The 13,125-nt window shown below is 35.8% G+C and overlaps 1 protein-coding gene and 1 pseudogene across 4 annotated transcripts in view; one reads left to right on the top strand and one right to left on the bottom strand.

The window, feature by feature from the left end:
- Positions 1-10,353, bottom strand: part of FUT9 (fucosyltransferase 9) — a 270,697-nt gene extending 260,344 nt beyond the window's left edge. For all 4 annotated transcript variants that reach the window (XM_053914070.1, XM_024551733.3, XM_045188607.2 and 1 more), the window contains exon 1: positions 10,151-10,353. The gene's annotated coding sequence lies outside the window, so the exon portion shown is untranslated. The remainder of the gene's footprint in view (positions 1-10,150) is intronic.
- On the top strand, positions 1,066-10,157 carry LOC112296965 (succinate dehydrogenase [ubiquinone] iron-sulfur subunit, mitochondrial pseudogene; annotated as a pseudogene).
- Positions 10,354-13,125: the final 2,772 nt, after the last annotated feature.

Raw genomic sequence — 13,125 nt, 5'->3', positions numbered from 1 at the left:
GAAGCCCGATTTTGCTATATCTTTATCTTTTTCTCTTCCCTCACTATGATCTTAGATCCAGCTTAGTGTATTATTTATAATAGTTGCACAATATATATGCAAAATCAAAACCAAGTAATAAAATATACTAATAAAATAAAATAGGAAAAAAGTGGAAGATGATTAAGTATTTATTATGTAAGTTAACTGCTTTCAAATCCATGAATTACTTACAAATCCACATTGTTAGCATCTAGTATGTTGTCAAAGTTGGGATAGGAAATTATTTAGCATTTAAAGAGATAACTAGCATTTAAAGAGGCAAGAAGTGAGAGGGGTAGACTAATGTGAGACAATGGAGAAAGCCACTTGAATTCTTCAGTTTAAGGTGTGTGTTTCAGGATACATAAACGTGAACATTTTCGTATGCCTTAAATGATTTTGGGTTGTATTCCCTACTTCATTCAAAAGCTAGCGTTCCCTTTTGTGTTGCGGGGAAAGGAGAAGGAAACATACTAGTTGTCACTATTTTAAATGATTTCATTAAATAAAAAGTGTATTAAAGAAATTGTTTGATACCCTAAAGCAAAGGCAATACCAACTGTATGAAATGTCAAAATATTTATCCCTGCAGCTTCCTGCAGGTTATAAGGCTACTTAGTCCAATAAAGTAAATTCAAAATTTCCAAGTCCCATACATACATGTGTGAAAATGCCCAGATAAGTGCAAGTGAGGGAGGTATTGATCACAAACATGTGAAAGAGCCTTATGAGATAATAGTGTGCTATGACTGTCAACAGAGTAAAATTTGGTATAAATATTATATTTGCAAAAGTTAAAATCACATATCTTGTAGAAGAAATATACCAGGCAATGTCTGTCTTAGGTACAGCAAAACTTTGTTTCACTAGATAATATTCTTTTTATTGATATTAAAGACTAATAGGAATTTCTATCTGATTCCATTTTATCAGCATTGCTATAGGATTTATAAGGAAGATGCTTTTGAAGGTTTGACAAATAATTTGACATTAATTTTCAATGAAATTTTTGAAAAATATCATGGACTGGAGACAAGACATCTTGAGGCAGACCATGAAATATTTCTTTACTAAAAAAATCACTGGATGAGGTGCCTATTCCTGGCCACAGCCCTGGGTGGAGCCTGCCCACAGGCTTGCCACGGGGTGCAGACAGCTGCAGCCACAGCTCCCCAAATTAAGAAATTTGCCATCTACCGATGGGATCCAGGAAAAACTGGAGAAAGCCTCATATACAAACTTATGATATTAATTTGAATAAGTGTGGTCCTATAGTACTGAATGCTTCAATGAAGATTAAGAATGAAATGGATTCTACCTTGACCTTCCGAAGATCATACAGAGAAGGTGTCTATGGCTCTTGTGCAATGAACATCAATGAAGCAACACTTGAGCTTGCACCCAAAGAAGTGACACCAACCACAAAAAGGTCTCAAAATCTACCCTCTTCCACATGTGTATGTGATCAAAGATCTTGCTCCTGATTTGAGCAACTTCTGTGCTCAGCACAAATCCACTGAGCCTTATTTGAAGAAGAAGGATGAATCCCAGGAAGGCAAACAGCATTATGTGCAATACACAGGAAATCGGGAGGAGCTGGATGGGTTGTAGGAGTGCATCCTCAGTGTCTGCTGCAGCAGCAGCTTGCTGCAGCTACTGGGGGAATGAGGACAAGTATTTGGGACCTGTGGTTCTCATGCAGGCCCATCACTGGGTGAGTGGCTCCAGAGATGACGCCACAGAGAAGCACCTAGCCAGGCAGCAGGGCTCCTTCTGTCTGGATCGCTGCCACACCATCATGAACTGTAGGAGCACCCACTCCCAGGGGCTGAATCCAGGGAAAGCTGTTGCTGAAATCAAGAAATTGATGGCAACCTGCCAGGAAAAGAAAGTGTCAGCTTAATTGTTCTGATACTAAATGTGGTTTGTAATCAGCTCAGCTGAACATATTTATATCTAATTTAAGTTCCTTCAAGGTCTTGATATTCCATGAATATAGCATGTATAATAAGAACTTTAAAAATAAATAAATGGTATTTTACTTTATTAACAAAAAAACACTGGATTCAGAAATCAGCTAAATTGGATTCCTTAAATGCAGGAATCTACCAACTGTTTTCAAAGAGAATTATAGAAACTAAAGAGACTAGTATGTGTGTGGGTGTCTTTCTATATGTGGGTGTAATTGGAAAACACTTTAAAAAACTTGCATGAGTGATTTTTTAAAATTGTAACTCCTTTCAATTATTACTAAAAGCTAGACATACACAAAGAAAAGTAAATCATTAGGAGTGAAGATCTGGACGCCAATTTTTTGACATTAAATAAAAATCAGCTCAATTTCATATACATAATGTAATTGTGTTTTAATTATTCTGGTCATTTATCAATCAACCTTTCATAAACTAAAAAGTAATAAAATAAAATATGAATTTTTGTGGCAATATAAATTCTTGGTAAGAGTTATGAGTGATTTACGTGCTACACCCAAGAGTTTTGAGGGCATGGCACATGTTTCCTAGTGTACCAAGCCATAGAAATTTTCCTGTGGTTTTGCACTTGGAAGAAAACTTGATGATAACATGCTTTTAAGGAGTGGAATATATTCAAAAGAAGAATCAAGAAACGAATTGTCATTGAGTCACGCACACTAAAGCTATAGCAAAGGGTGTTAAGGAGGTAGGAAAGTGAGAAAAATATTTTTGTAATCTATCGTTAGTCACAATGCTATCAGGTCAGTGAATGGGATTGAGTTGTAAAGAAATAGTCAAACTGAAAGAGGGCATGGAGTTGAAAAAAAGGAGTAATATTAATGGACAAAACCATTCCATGAGGGGAACAAATGCATCAGGGAATCAAAATTCGTGCAGGTTCTTCTGAATGCGGGAAGTCATATCACACAATTTTCCTTAACTGATCAGTAATTTTATTCAAGCATCCACAATAATTTTTCCTTAATTTAGTCAACCAATTTATTATGCAACCCTATTGCACAATAGGCACGCAGACACAACATTATTTAAACTATTATAAAGGTTCGCACAAATGTGGACATATTGTATCATTGAAAATTAAAGGAAATACTTTCTCTGGCTAGATTACATGGGGGAAATGGAAGTAGATTATTGTTCTGTGAGCCTGTGATACTTCCAGTGTCTAAACTAAGCTACAGGAGAAAGCTGAACGTTTTTAAAGATGTTAATTCTTACCACCTCCACTGGGCATCTAACAGGTACCTGGGGTGACTTGTCTTGGCATTAATAAAAATGACAAGTAGAAAGAGAAAATAAATTGGCATGCCCAGCTCTCTAAAGACATAAAAGATAAAACTGATTTAAAACAAATTTAATGGCATTTGTCTCCAGTTCATGGAGTACTGATGTCCAAAGGATCACAGTTTTAGAAAACTTTGTAACCTCTGTTGAGGAAGAGTGATTTGTGTAAAGCTGTCTTTATTATTTCTTGAATATAAATATGCCAAATCAAATTGTTTGGAAATTCCTTTCCCTCTTGATCTTTTGAATAAAAAAAAGTCTAATGAATTATTAGTATAAACAGATAAATTTGACTCTACCTTTTGAAATAAACTGCTTTCTTTCTTTTTCCTTAAACATAAAGACCAGATATTTACAAGCCTTTTTAAAAATAATTTAAAAAAAAATTTTCAGGTGGTTGGAAGAAATGCTTCTTACTTATAGACTCACTTATAAATGTAGGAGGATAATAGCTATAATCTTTACAATCTCTCATTTCAAAGACCTTACAAATATGTAAGCCTCATTTATTTTTTGTTTTTCTGTCCTTTTTGTAAAAATACCCCCAGGCACAAGTCCAATTGAACAGCAGTAATTCAAAGTAGTTTTTTTTAAAGAAGCACAGCAGCAAAAATCAAACCCTAACAAACCCAGTAATATAGCATAAAATAACAATTATGACTTTACTAGCCCAGGAGGACATGCTGTTAAAATAACAATAGCAAAATTTGCTTAGTTGGACAAATAGCACTTTAAGAGGCCATGTAACACTCTGACCAATAAGGAGCAGAACTATTTTAAGAACATATTGTCTTTAACACCTTCTCCTGGGTTATCTCTGACTCTGTGGCCACTCTAAATAACCCTGTTACAATAACATTGAATTTCAAATGTTCTGAATCTTCCAAGAGTTTTACATATGTCTGTCTGCCTGAAAGAACATACAAATCTGAAGACACAAGGCACTAGTTATATTGGAAACCCTGGTTTATCCTTAGCCACCGTCTCTCCTCTTTTTCTGCAGGGTATAGTCTGAAACAGCTGCTTGTATAAATTAGCATAGCATTACCGCAGATTCAATTTCTCTTTATAATCAAAACTATGATATGATTGAAAGACCAATTGGTAGGGCCTGGTCTCTATGAGTGTTTGGCCCCACAGTGTAGCACACACTCTAGATGGAATCTTGCTTTCCCTTGTGGCTACATAACACAAGGCCAAAATGTATGCAAAATTTAGTGCTCTTTGTTTCGTGTTGGCAGTTTTAAAACATTTCATTGTCATCTTCAATCTCTCTGTTTTTTTCCAGCCTGTATCAACAGTGAAGAGAAGTGGTGCAAGTCAGGGAGAGCAGGAGGCCCCCGAAGCCTAGACAGGGAGATGGACAGAAGGAGTAATGCAGCATCAAGGTGGTGCTAGCAGGAGCCCCGCTGCGCTGAGAGGTGACCATGGCAACAAGGGAACTGAGATGATGAGAGAACAAGCATGCTCCAAAACATGAGCTCCTTCATCCTTTATCAGAGCACTTGATTGCTTTCAGAGCCGAGATGGCCAAGTTCTTCATTGTGCTTTCTTTCTCTAGGAGGCATGTCCAGGCTTTGGCAGGATCACAGTCATAGCACACTCAGAAAGCAGGTAACAAAGTGCGGTGCTCTGGAAGATAGTCTGGCTGGACTTCTTTTCTTGGATACTTTTTAAATATTCAAAATTACCATCAATATGAACATATCTGGCACGTAAGGGGTGCACCAGTGCATCCAAAGCAGTGCCACTGGGAAGAGCAGGTGTCTGTCACCATCTGCATGAGCTGGTTTGCTGGCACCATTTGAAGCAATCCTGCACAGCTGTTTCAGAGAATGGCAGATCCATTCCTTATTAATTACTTAGTCATCCTAACTGCCTCACTGGTTATACCTATTCTCCGAAGTACTCTGGAGAGGCAAATGAGAAATCTGGCATGCTTTCCACTGAGAGAAAATGCAGCTCGGCAACGCTGATGTGGTTAAGACTAATTTCTTTTTAAAATAAGGAGAGTGCTTAGCATAGAGACGAATTTTTTTATATGTCTTAAGTGCTGGCAATTGTTTAGAAGTGAGTGATGCACACACATGATGCACACAATACACGCCTATTCCCTTGAAAGTACTATAGGGACTACATGATCAAGTAAAATAATTATGTATTTAAATCATGCTGGGGCTTCTGACTTCATTTTTTTCATACAGGAGATGGAGACAATAGATTCTGAACTCTCTATCACCACTGAATGTCACTTATTTTTGGCTACGAGGAATAATAATTTCCCCTATGGAGATCATTGATGCAATGATGGTTTTATTGTTTGGTTGGTTGATACAAAGAGGTCCTTTCTAGGTTGGCAAATAACATCACAGGTATATTGATGTTACAAGGAACACTTTTAAGGTAGAAATACTGGAACGACAACTGAACTGCTAGACATGTGTTATTTGGGGGATGAACTTGTTCATTATCTTATGTTTTCTAAAAATTGATTCCTATTAACAAGTTACTATCTCTCTTCCCTGCACTCTTTGTGAAATGATACCTACACCTGACTTCGAGATTGCAGAAAGATGATAAACATTATTAACTTAAGATGCCTACTTTTATTTTCTCCATTATCTATATCATATTTCTAATGTATTTTTATATTATGTACTTTTCCATTACCCATGATATTTCTGGAGATAAAGTTTTTAACAGAAACTAAATGAGACAATTGGAAAAAATGAAGTCTAAGGAATTTTGCATTCTTCAGAAGTTTCTGCTTCTGAGGTTGGATACCTGATATGAATTATACAACCTTAATCACCTTTTAGAGAAGAGTTTTCGTTCCTACCAAAAAGCTGTGACCTATGAGTGCTATCCAAAACTTCCATCTGACTTCTGTTCTGGTTGCAAACATAATTATATATTGAGCACTACTAGGTATTTATGTAATGTCTTCTATGCAACTCAAGAGATATTCCCATTCTGCATCTCTGTTATTGCCTATGAAGTGATAACAGCTATATTTTTCTATATTACAAGTGGAGAAATGGAGTCAAAACTGGCAAAACGATTTACCTGTCATCACAGTGAAAGTCTGTGGTGCACCTTGTTGTGATCCCACACTCTTCTGTTCAGCAACTCCTTTGTTAAGAGAGCAGAGGGAGAAAGGAGGGGGAGGGAAGCAGGAAGAGGAGAGTTGCAAAATGTACACTGATCGCATGATGCCCCGATAGGCCTTCTGGAATGCTTCCATCACAATCCGCCCTGATTCAAGGATTGATCCTGGCTAAAGTGACAAAAGGAAGTACTTTTGAAGACGGTACACAATTTACTTTTATGGACTCACATGCTAGGACTTCAAAAATCAAGCCTTTGCTTCTACCTTTAAAAGATTTTTTTGGAAACTCATTATACTGATTTTCTCCAAAGAAAGGAATTCAGAGAGAATTTCCATTTTCTATTGCTTTAGGTGACCTTTTAAATCTTCAACCCTGTGAATGTGTTATCTATTTAAAGAAGTCATTAGAAGTTAATTATTTAAAGTTATGTATGGCTATGGAATCTTTCAAGTTCCCATAAAATCAAGCTCTGTTGTGAATCAAGTCTTAAACTCCAGGATCTTGGTTCCTTTAGTTCATTTGGCTGTTAGCTTCTATTGTCTAAGCTTCAATTTCCCCGAAGGATACACACAGAGGAAAGTTTAAAGAACGGTACCTAAAGCTTATAGGGCAGTTGGTGTTGTCTATAAAACTCCACCCCACTGTGGAACTCTACCTGTTCTTGAACCCTGTCAGTCCTCCAGTCCCTTTCAGCCCTCACCCTGCAACTTAGGGGAAGGGGCCTTTAAAGTAAGGCTCTGAGGGACACTCACCACAGGTAATAGACAAACTGTGAGTGCTGCTCTCAGAAGAATGTGAAGATCCAGGCAAAAGGGGATTTTTTTAGCAAGGATAAAAGAAAAAAACCATGCAGGAGCAAGGTACGAAAGTGAATGAGGAGAAAGGAAGGACACCAAGGAAGGAGGAAAGTTCTGGATGCCCATTCAAGGCAAATTCAGCAGTCCTTGAAAAGTGACCTGCAGGCAACAGTAGAGAGGACCTTCTGGCCCATTCCCTCTGCTCAGAGCACTCTCCTCACCAGGAGTGAGGCTGGCTCGTGTCAGGAAGCACTGCTGTTGGCGGGTTGGCGGGGTTATGCTTGTATTTTATTAACACGATTTTTTAAAATTAAGGATTACCATAAAGGAGAGGAATTTATGCTTTTAATCTAATAGGTGAAATATCAGTCAGAAGCTTAGAGAGATGATTATTTATGAGTTAATTTTTTAACTTCAGGCTGGGTTTTTACTGTTTATTTGACTTTAATTTCTTTTTTAAATTAAATTTATTGGGTTGACATTGGTTAACAAGATCATATAGGTTTCAAGGGTACGCTTCTATGATACATGATCTGTATATTGCATTGCGTGCTCACCACCCACAATCAAGTCATCTTTCGTCACCATATATCTGCCTCTAACCAGAGCTTCTCTTGATATTTATTGGTGAGAGCCACAACTGCATTAAGAGAAAGCATACACTTCTGCTCTTGATATATATTTTTGTTTTGCTTTGTTTTGTTTTGCAAACTCTTTTATAAATGCATTTCCCTCATGTTTACTGCCTGAAGAACCATCTGCCAAGGTGTAAACAGATTCACATTGAACATTGACAGAAGCATGGTGTGACAACAGAAAATTAATAGTTGTTTTGTTTTTATTGTTATTGCAATTGATCGTATGAACCTATTCAATTTTTTTGTTTATCTCCAAGTTTGTTCACGTTGTTAACACCTTTGTTTTTTTTCCTTTTAATTATAAAAATGAATGAAATCTATAATAAGCATTTGCGTGAAACACGCTTAATAGAGCAAGGGTATATCGGAACATTATTATTTGCCTCTCCTCCTCCACACCATAAAAATATGTTTTGGTACATTTTTATGTTTCAATCACAGAATTCTCCATGTAAAGAGCACAGTGCACACAATGAACATTAGAATCAGAAATAGATGATTACCAATGAAACTCTACCACATACAAAATATTGTTCAAATTGTCCTTTAGAACTCATTGAACATTACCTCTCCCTCTCTTTTCCCCTAGATTGGAAGTTGATACATTTTAATTTGATGAATCATGTAAATTAACCCATCTATTTTTCTTGAGAACACATTCAATAACAAATGTACCATAGCAATTAGAACTACAAATAAAGATTTAAAAAAAACCCAATACATCCAGACAATGAAATATTATGCAGCACTCAAACAAAATGAGCTATCAAGCCATGAAAAGACATGGAAGAAACAAATGCATATTTGTAAGTGAAAGGAGCCAATTCGGAAAGACTACATACGATATCATTCCAACCACATGACATTCTAGAAAAGGCAAAACCATGGAAACAGTAAAAATATCAGATCACACATAGGATTTTTAGGGTAGTGAAACACCAAGAGTGGAACCAAATCGAAACTATGGACTTTGGGTGATAATGATTTCTTAATGTAGAGTCATAGACAGTGACAAACGCACCCATCCCGGTGTGGGATGTTAGCAGAGGACGAAGTTGTGCAAGTGTGAGGGTAGGAGCTAGATAGAAACTCTGTACTTTCCACTTAATTTTGTTGTGAACCTGAAATTGCTCAAAGAATTAAAGTTATTAAAAATGTAAAAAGTAACAAGATCACAAAGACCACCATGCTCTTTCTTGAAAATGTAGGTCAAATCTTATTCCACCTAATATTATTATAAATTTTTCAATCCCAGTAAAGTGAACAAATACTAACATATTTATAAACTTAAAATCTATGATAAAAGTAAAGTTTAAAATTCTAGAAAAGACTTTGTATTTTACAGTAACGTTTAATTTGTAGCTGCATTACTGGGGTGGCATAACCAAAGACCGCACTCTGCTTTGGTGCAGTTGTGAATTACCTAAGATTATTATGGGCCACAGGAAAACATGGCAAAATAAGTGAACACTACCCTTTGAGAGGAGAAATCACTAAGTCTATAGTATAAATTTGTAGTGAATGAAGCAGATGAAACTAATAGTTGAAGAAATTTTCACACATTTTTATTTAGACATTCTTAGAGCACACTAAAATTTTATTTCTACCACCTTCCCTCTTACTTTAATGTCATTTCTTGACCCTATCATTTTAGTAAAAGCCGACAAGGGCAGGACAACATGGAATGTGGGACAAGGTACAGGGAATAGAAGCATAAATGGCAGGTACAAAATAGACAGGGGGAGGTTAAGAATAGTATAGGAGATGGAGAAGCCAAAGAACTTATATGTACGACCCATGGACATAAACTAAGAGGGGAGAGTGCTGGTGGGAGGGGAGGGTGGAAGGTGGAGGGGGGTAAAAGGAAGGGAAAAAATGGGACAACTGTAATAGCATAATAAATACAATATATTTTTCAAAAATCATCTACTCTCAATGCCTAAAAACATTGGCAAGATGGTCATTTTTTCCAGTGTTAATGATATTACTTGATAGAAGCTATTCAAAAGATGCTGATTATTAGCTCTATTTATCAGTACATGAATTCAATAATTATTCAAATTCTTCCACCTCTTAAAATAATGAAAGTTTTCTTTTAAAACTCTCAAGCAACTTCTGATTAAAAATGGCTGTGTAAGAACACATTTAGTCCTCTATTTCCATGAACACTACTACCAAGAAAAAGGAGATAAACTTTGTCTTCAATAAAACAAGAAGTTAGTTATCACTGCAGAACAAATTATGAAAGCCCAGTGTAAAATATGGTAATTTTCAACTGAGGGTAGGAAGGACACAAAGAGTCAACATACCTGCATTGTCATTTAAGTCTATCCGAGAGGCAACGGAGCAAAGCGATCTGTGACCTGGTGACCTGGTGATGACTGAGTGGTGAATGTTGTGGTGGCAGCATAGACAAGACTGCCCGAGACCACAAGAACGGGAAGTGAACATCAATCCAGGCCAGATCTGTGAACTGAAATCCATATGAATATTTCGAATGAAGAAAACTGAAGTGATATGCTCCCAGGTAAAAGGAAATAGATTCAGTAAGATAATAATCTTATTCATTCAGTAAGATAATAATCTTATTCGTGTCCAGCTTGAACCAGGATTTCCTCTAGTTCCTTCTCAATTCCCCTACTGGCCTTCAGTAAACAATTGTATAAATTCCCTGACAGGCCATTTAACGGCCTTGGCCTTAAACTGCATCCAGCAAAGGACAGTCTTAAACAAATACTGAAGAACACAGGTCACAAGAAGGTTTACACAGAGCAGTGGGTCAAGAAGTTTTAAATATGGTTCTACTTTTTCAAAGACTTTATGGTTTATATAATCTCTCACAAAAAAAGGACAAATAGTTGATAAATAAAAGTTTAAAGAAAGGGTTATGAGGAAAAGGTAATGTCTCTAGAAGAGTGAAAATTCTCCATAATTTATGCTTATAATAAATATAATAAATAAATAAAGGCCAAATGAACACTGAGCAAAAAAGGCATGTGGTAAATGCAGAATATTCATCCACAAAGTAAACTGTGCATCTGAAAAGTCAAAACTGCTTTCTGAATATGTTTTTAAAAATGCAATGTGATTGGCATAGTAATTACACTGGGTTGGTGGAATGTATAGAGAATGTGCTTTCACAAAATGGCACAATTCATGAAACATTAAATTTAAAGCTAAAGTGTATTAAGAGATGCAAAATATGTAAATTTTCCACAGTCAAAAGACATTCTGAAATTAACAATGTATTTTCTAAGGGTATTAACCAAAACCATCTGTCCAGACTAATTCATTACTAAACTCACACTGTAAATTTTTAATATAATAATACCAGTTAATAGACATAATAGGTATCTTTGTAAAATATATAGTTGTCATTATATTTTCAAATAAAATTAAAATAAAATTGATATATATATATATATATTTTATCAAAGCAACATCAGTTAACTAGTTAATTACATACCTGAGAGTTTCAAAATGAAATTCACATTTTATAAGATTGAACTTTAATGAGACTCTGCATACTGAATAATAAAGTACATAAATTTTTTTCTCAAGATAGTCTGCCTTAAATACTAAATATAATAACTCATTAAAGGTAAAAGTACAACAAATGGTGTTATTTTTATTTAATTAAAGAAAGACATAATTTTAGTGTCAAAAATTATATTCAAATTTATTTAGAAATTTGATCTTTAATTGTAAAAGAAGAGATGGGCAAAGAGGAGTATTTGTTTTTCTTAACATATTATGTATTTTTTAATTTTTTCTTCTATTTTTTATAATATCTTTGTCTATGGTATTAGCTGAAGTTTTGTCATATACAGTCTTTATTGAGATTTTTTAATACCCACTTTATTGAGAGTTTTTACCATAAAAGGGGGTTGAATTTTGTTGAATGTTTTTTTGCATGTATTAAGATGATCATATAATTTAGTTTTTATCCTTTATTTTGGATGTGACCTATCACATTAATGTGAGGCCATACTCACGTCCTGGGATAAATCCCACTTGATCATGGGGTGTAATATTTTTAATGTATTCTTAAATCCAGCGTGCTCACATTTTGTTGAGAGTTTTTGCATCTGTGTTCCTGTGTTCAGCAAGGATATTGGCCAGTGATTTTCTTTTTTTGTAATATCTTTGTCAAATGACAAAGACAAATGTCAAAGACAAACAATGAAACAAATGTCAAATGGCCAGGATGGTTCAACATCCATAAATCAATGAACTGTAGGGGGAACTCAACAAAAAGTGTGTTCTGCTAAGTGGTTACTGCCTTTATTCTCAAGGACAATGTCAAGCCAATAAGAGAATGCAGGTGGCTGAACCAAAATTAAGCTCAAAGCCTCCACGTCTATTTTTGAAGAGTGTATCAATATGTTGGCCTAAGATTGCTATTAAGAGGAAGAAAAAAAGCATCATGTCAGGAATCATCAGGGTAGAAAGTTTAGTTTTCAAAATAGGTCCTTATGATTTTCCTACCCCTTCCACCTGATTAAAACTCAGAGAGTGGCTAGGAGGAGACAATTTTTTTCTTGAAAAACCCACATTTAGTGACCAAACTGCCTGACAAAGGTTCATGGACCAGGAAGAGGTTAAGAAGGTTGAATAATCTTTCTGAGCTGATTTTTTTAAAACAGTTTGTTCTAAAACTCAACAATACCAAATGCCTGTGTATTGCAAGGAGCATGAAGTTTCTACCTATTACTTTGACATGGCTGAGTAGCATTTGCGATAAATGGTACATAATTATCAGAATGAAAATTGTTTGAAAAGCTGAAAACATGACACAGGATAGTTTCAGGGTGTTATATAAGAGGGCCAAAGGCGGCCCCCATACACTGGCCCCTATAGCAGGCTAAGACTCTTATGAAAACCCACTAGCACCAAATTCAAATTCTTAAATATCCAATTGCTTTGGATATAGTTCAAATAAACATATTTTAACTTATTTATAGCCTCTTTTACATATTCTATAAAAGCACACTCAACATCTCCTAAGCAGAAATACAACAATCCCTGCAGCCTCTCCCCACTCTCTTTCCCTCCTCATCCTCCTCCCCTCTCCCTTCACCCCCATCCCATGTTCTAGGCAGGTTGCAGCCACTGGGTTCTTTTATATCAACACAACAAAACACCAAAAAGGAAATTGAGAGAAGGTCAGGCATGTGCCTTCCTGACTCCCATAACCATGTATCTGTGCTAAGTGGAAAATAAATGACGAGCAGCCAAGAAAAATAAAAAGAAAAACAAAGACCTGTTGGGATTACTTTTGTAT

Source organism: Desmodus rotundus, chromosome 11 (genome assembly GCF_022682495.2).
Source record: "Desmodus rotundus isolate HL8 chromosome 11, HLdesRot8A.1, whole genome shotgun sequence".
Classification (NCBI taxonomy): domain Eukaryota; kingdom Metazoa; phylum Chordata; class Mammalia; order Chiroptera; family Phyllostomidae; genus Desmodus; species Desmodus rotundus.
Note: the sequence above shows the minus strand (reverse complement) of the source record. Positions and strands in the feature narration are given on the sequence as shown.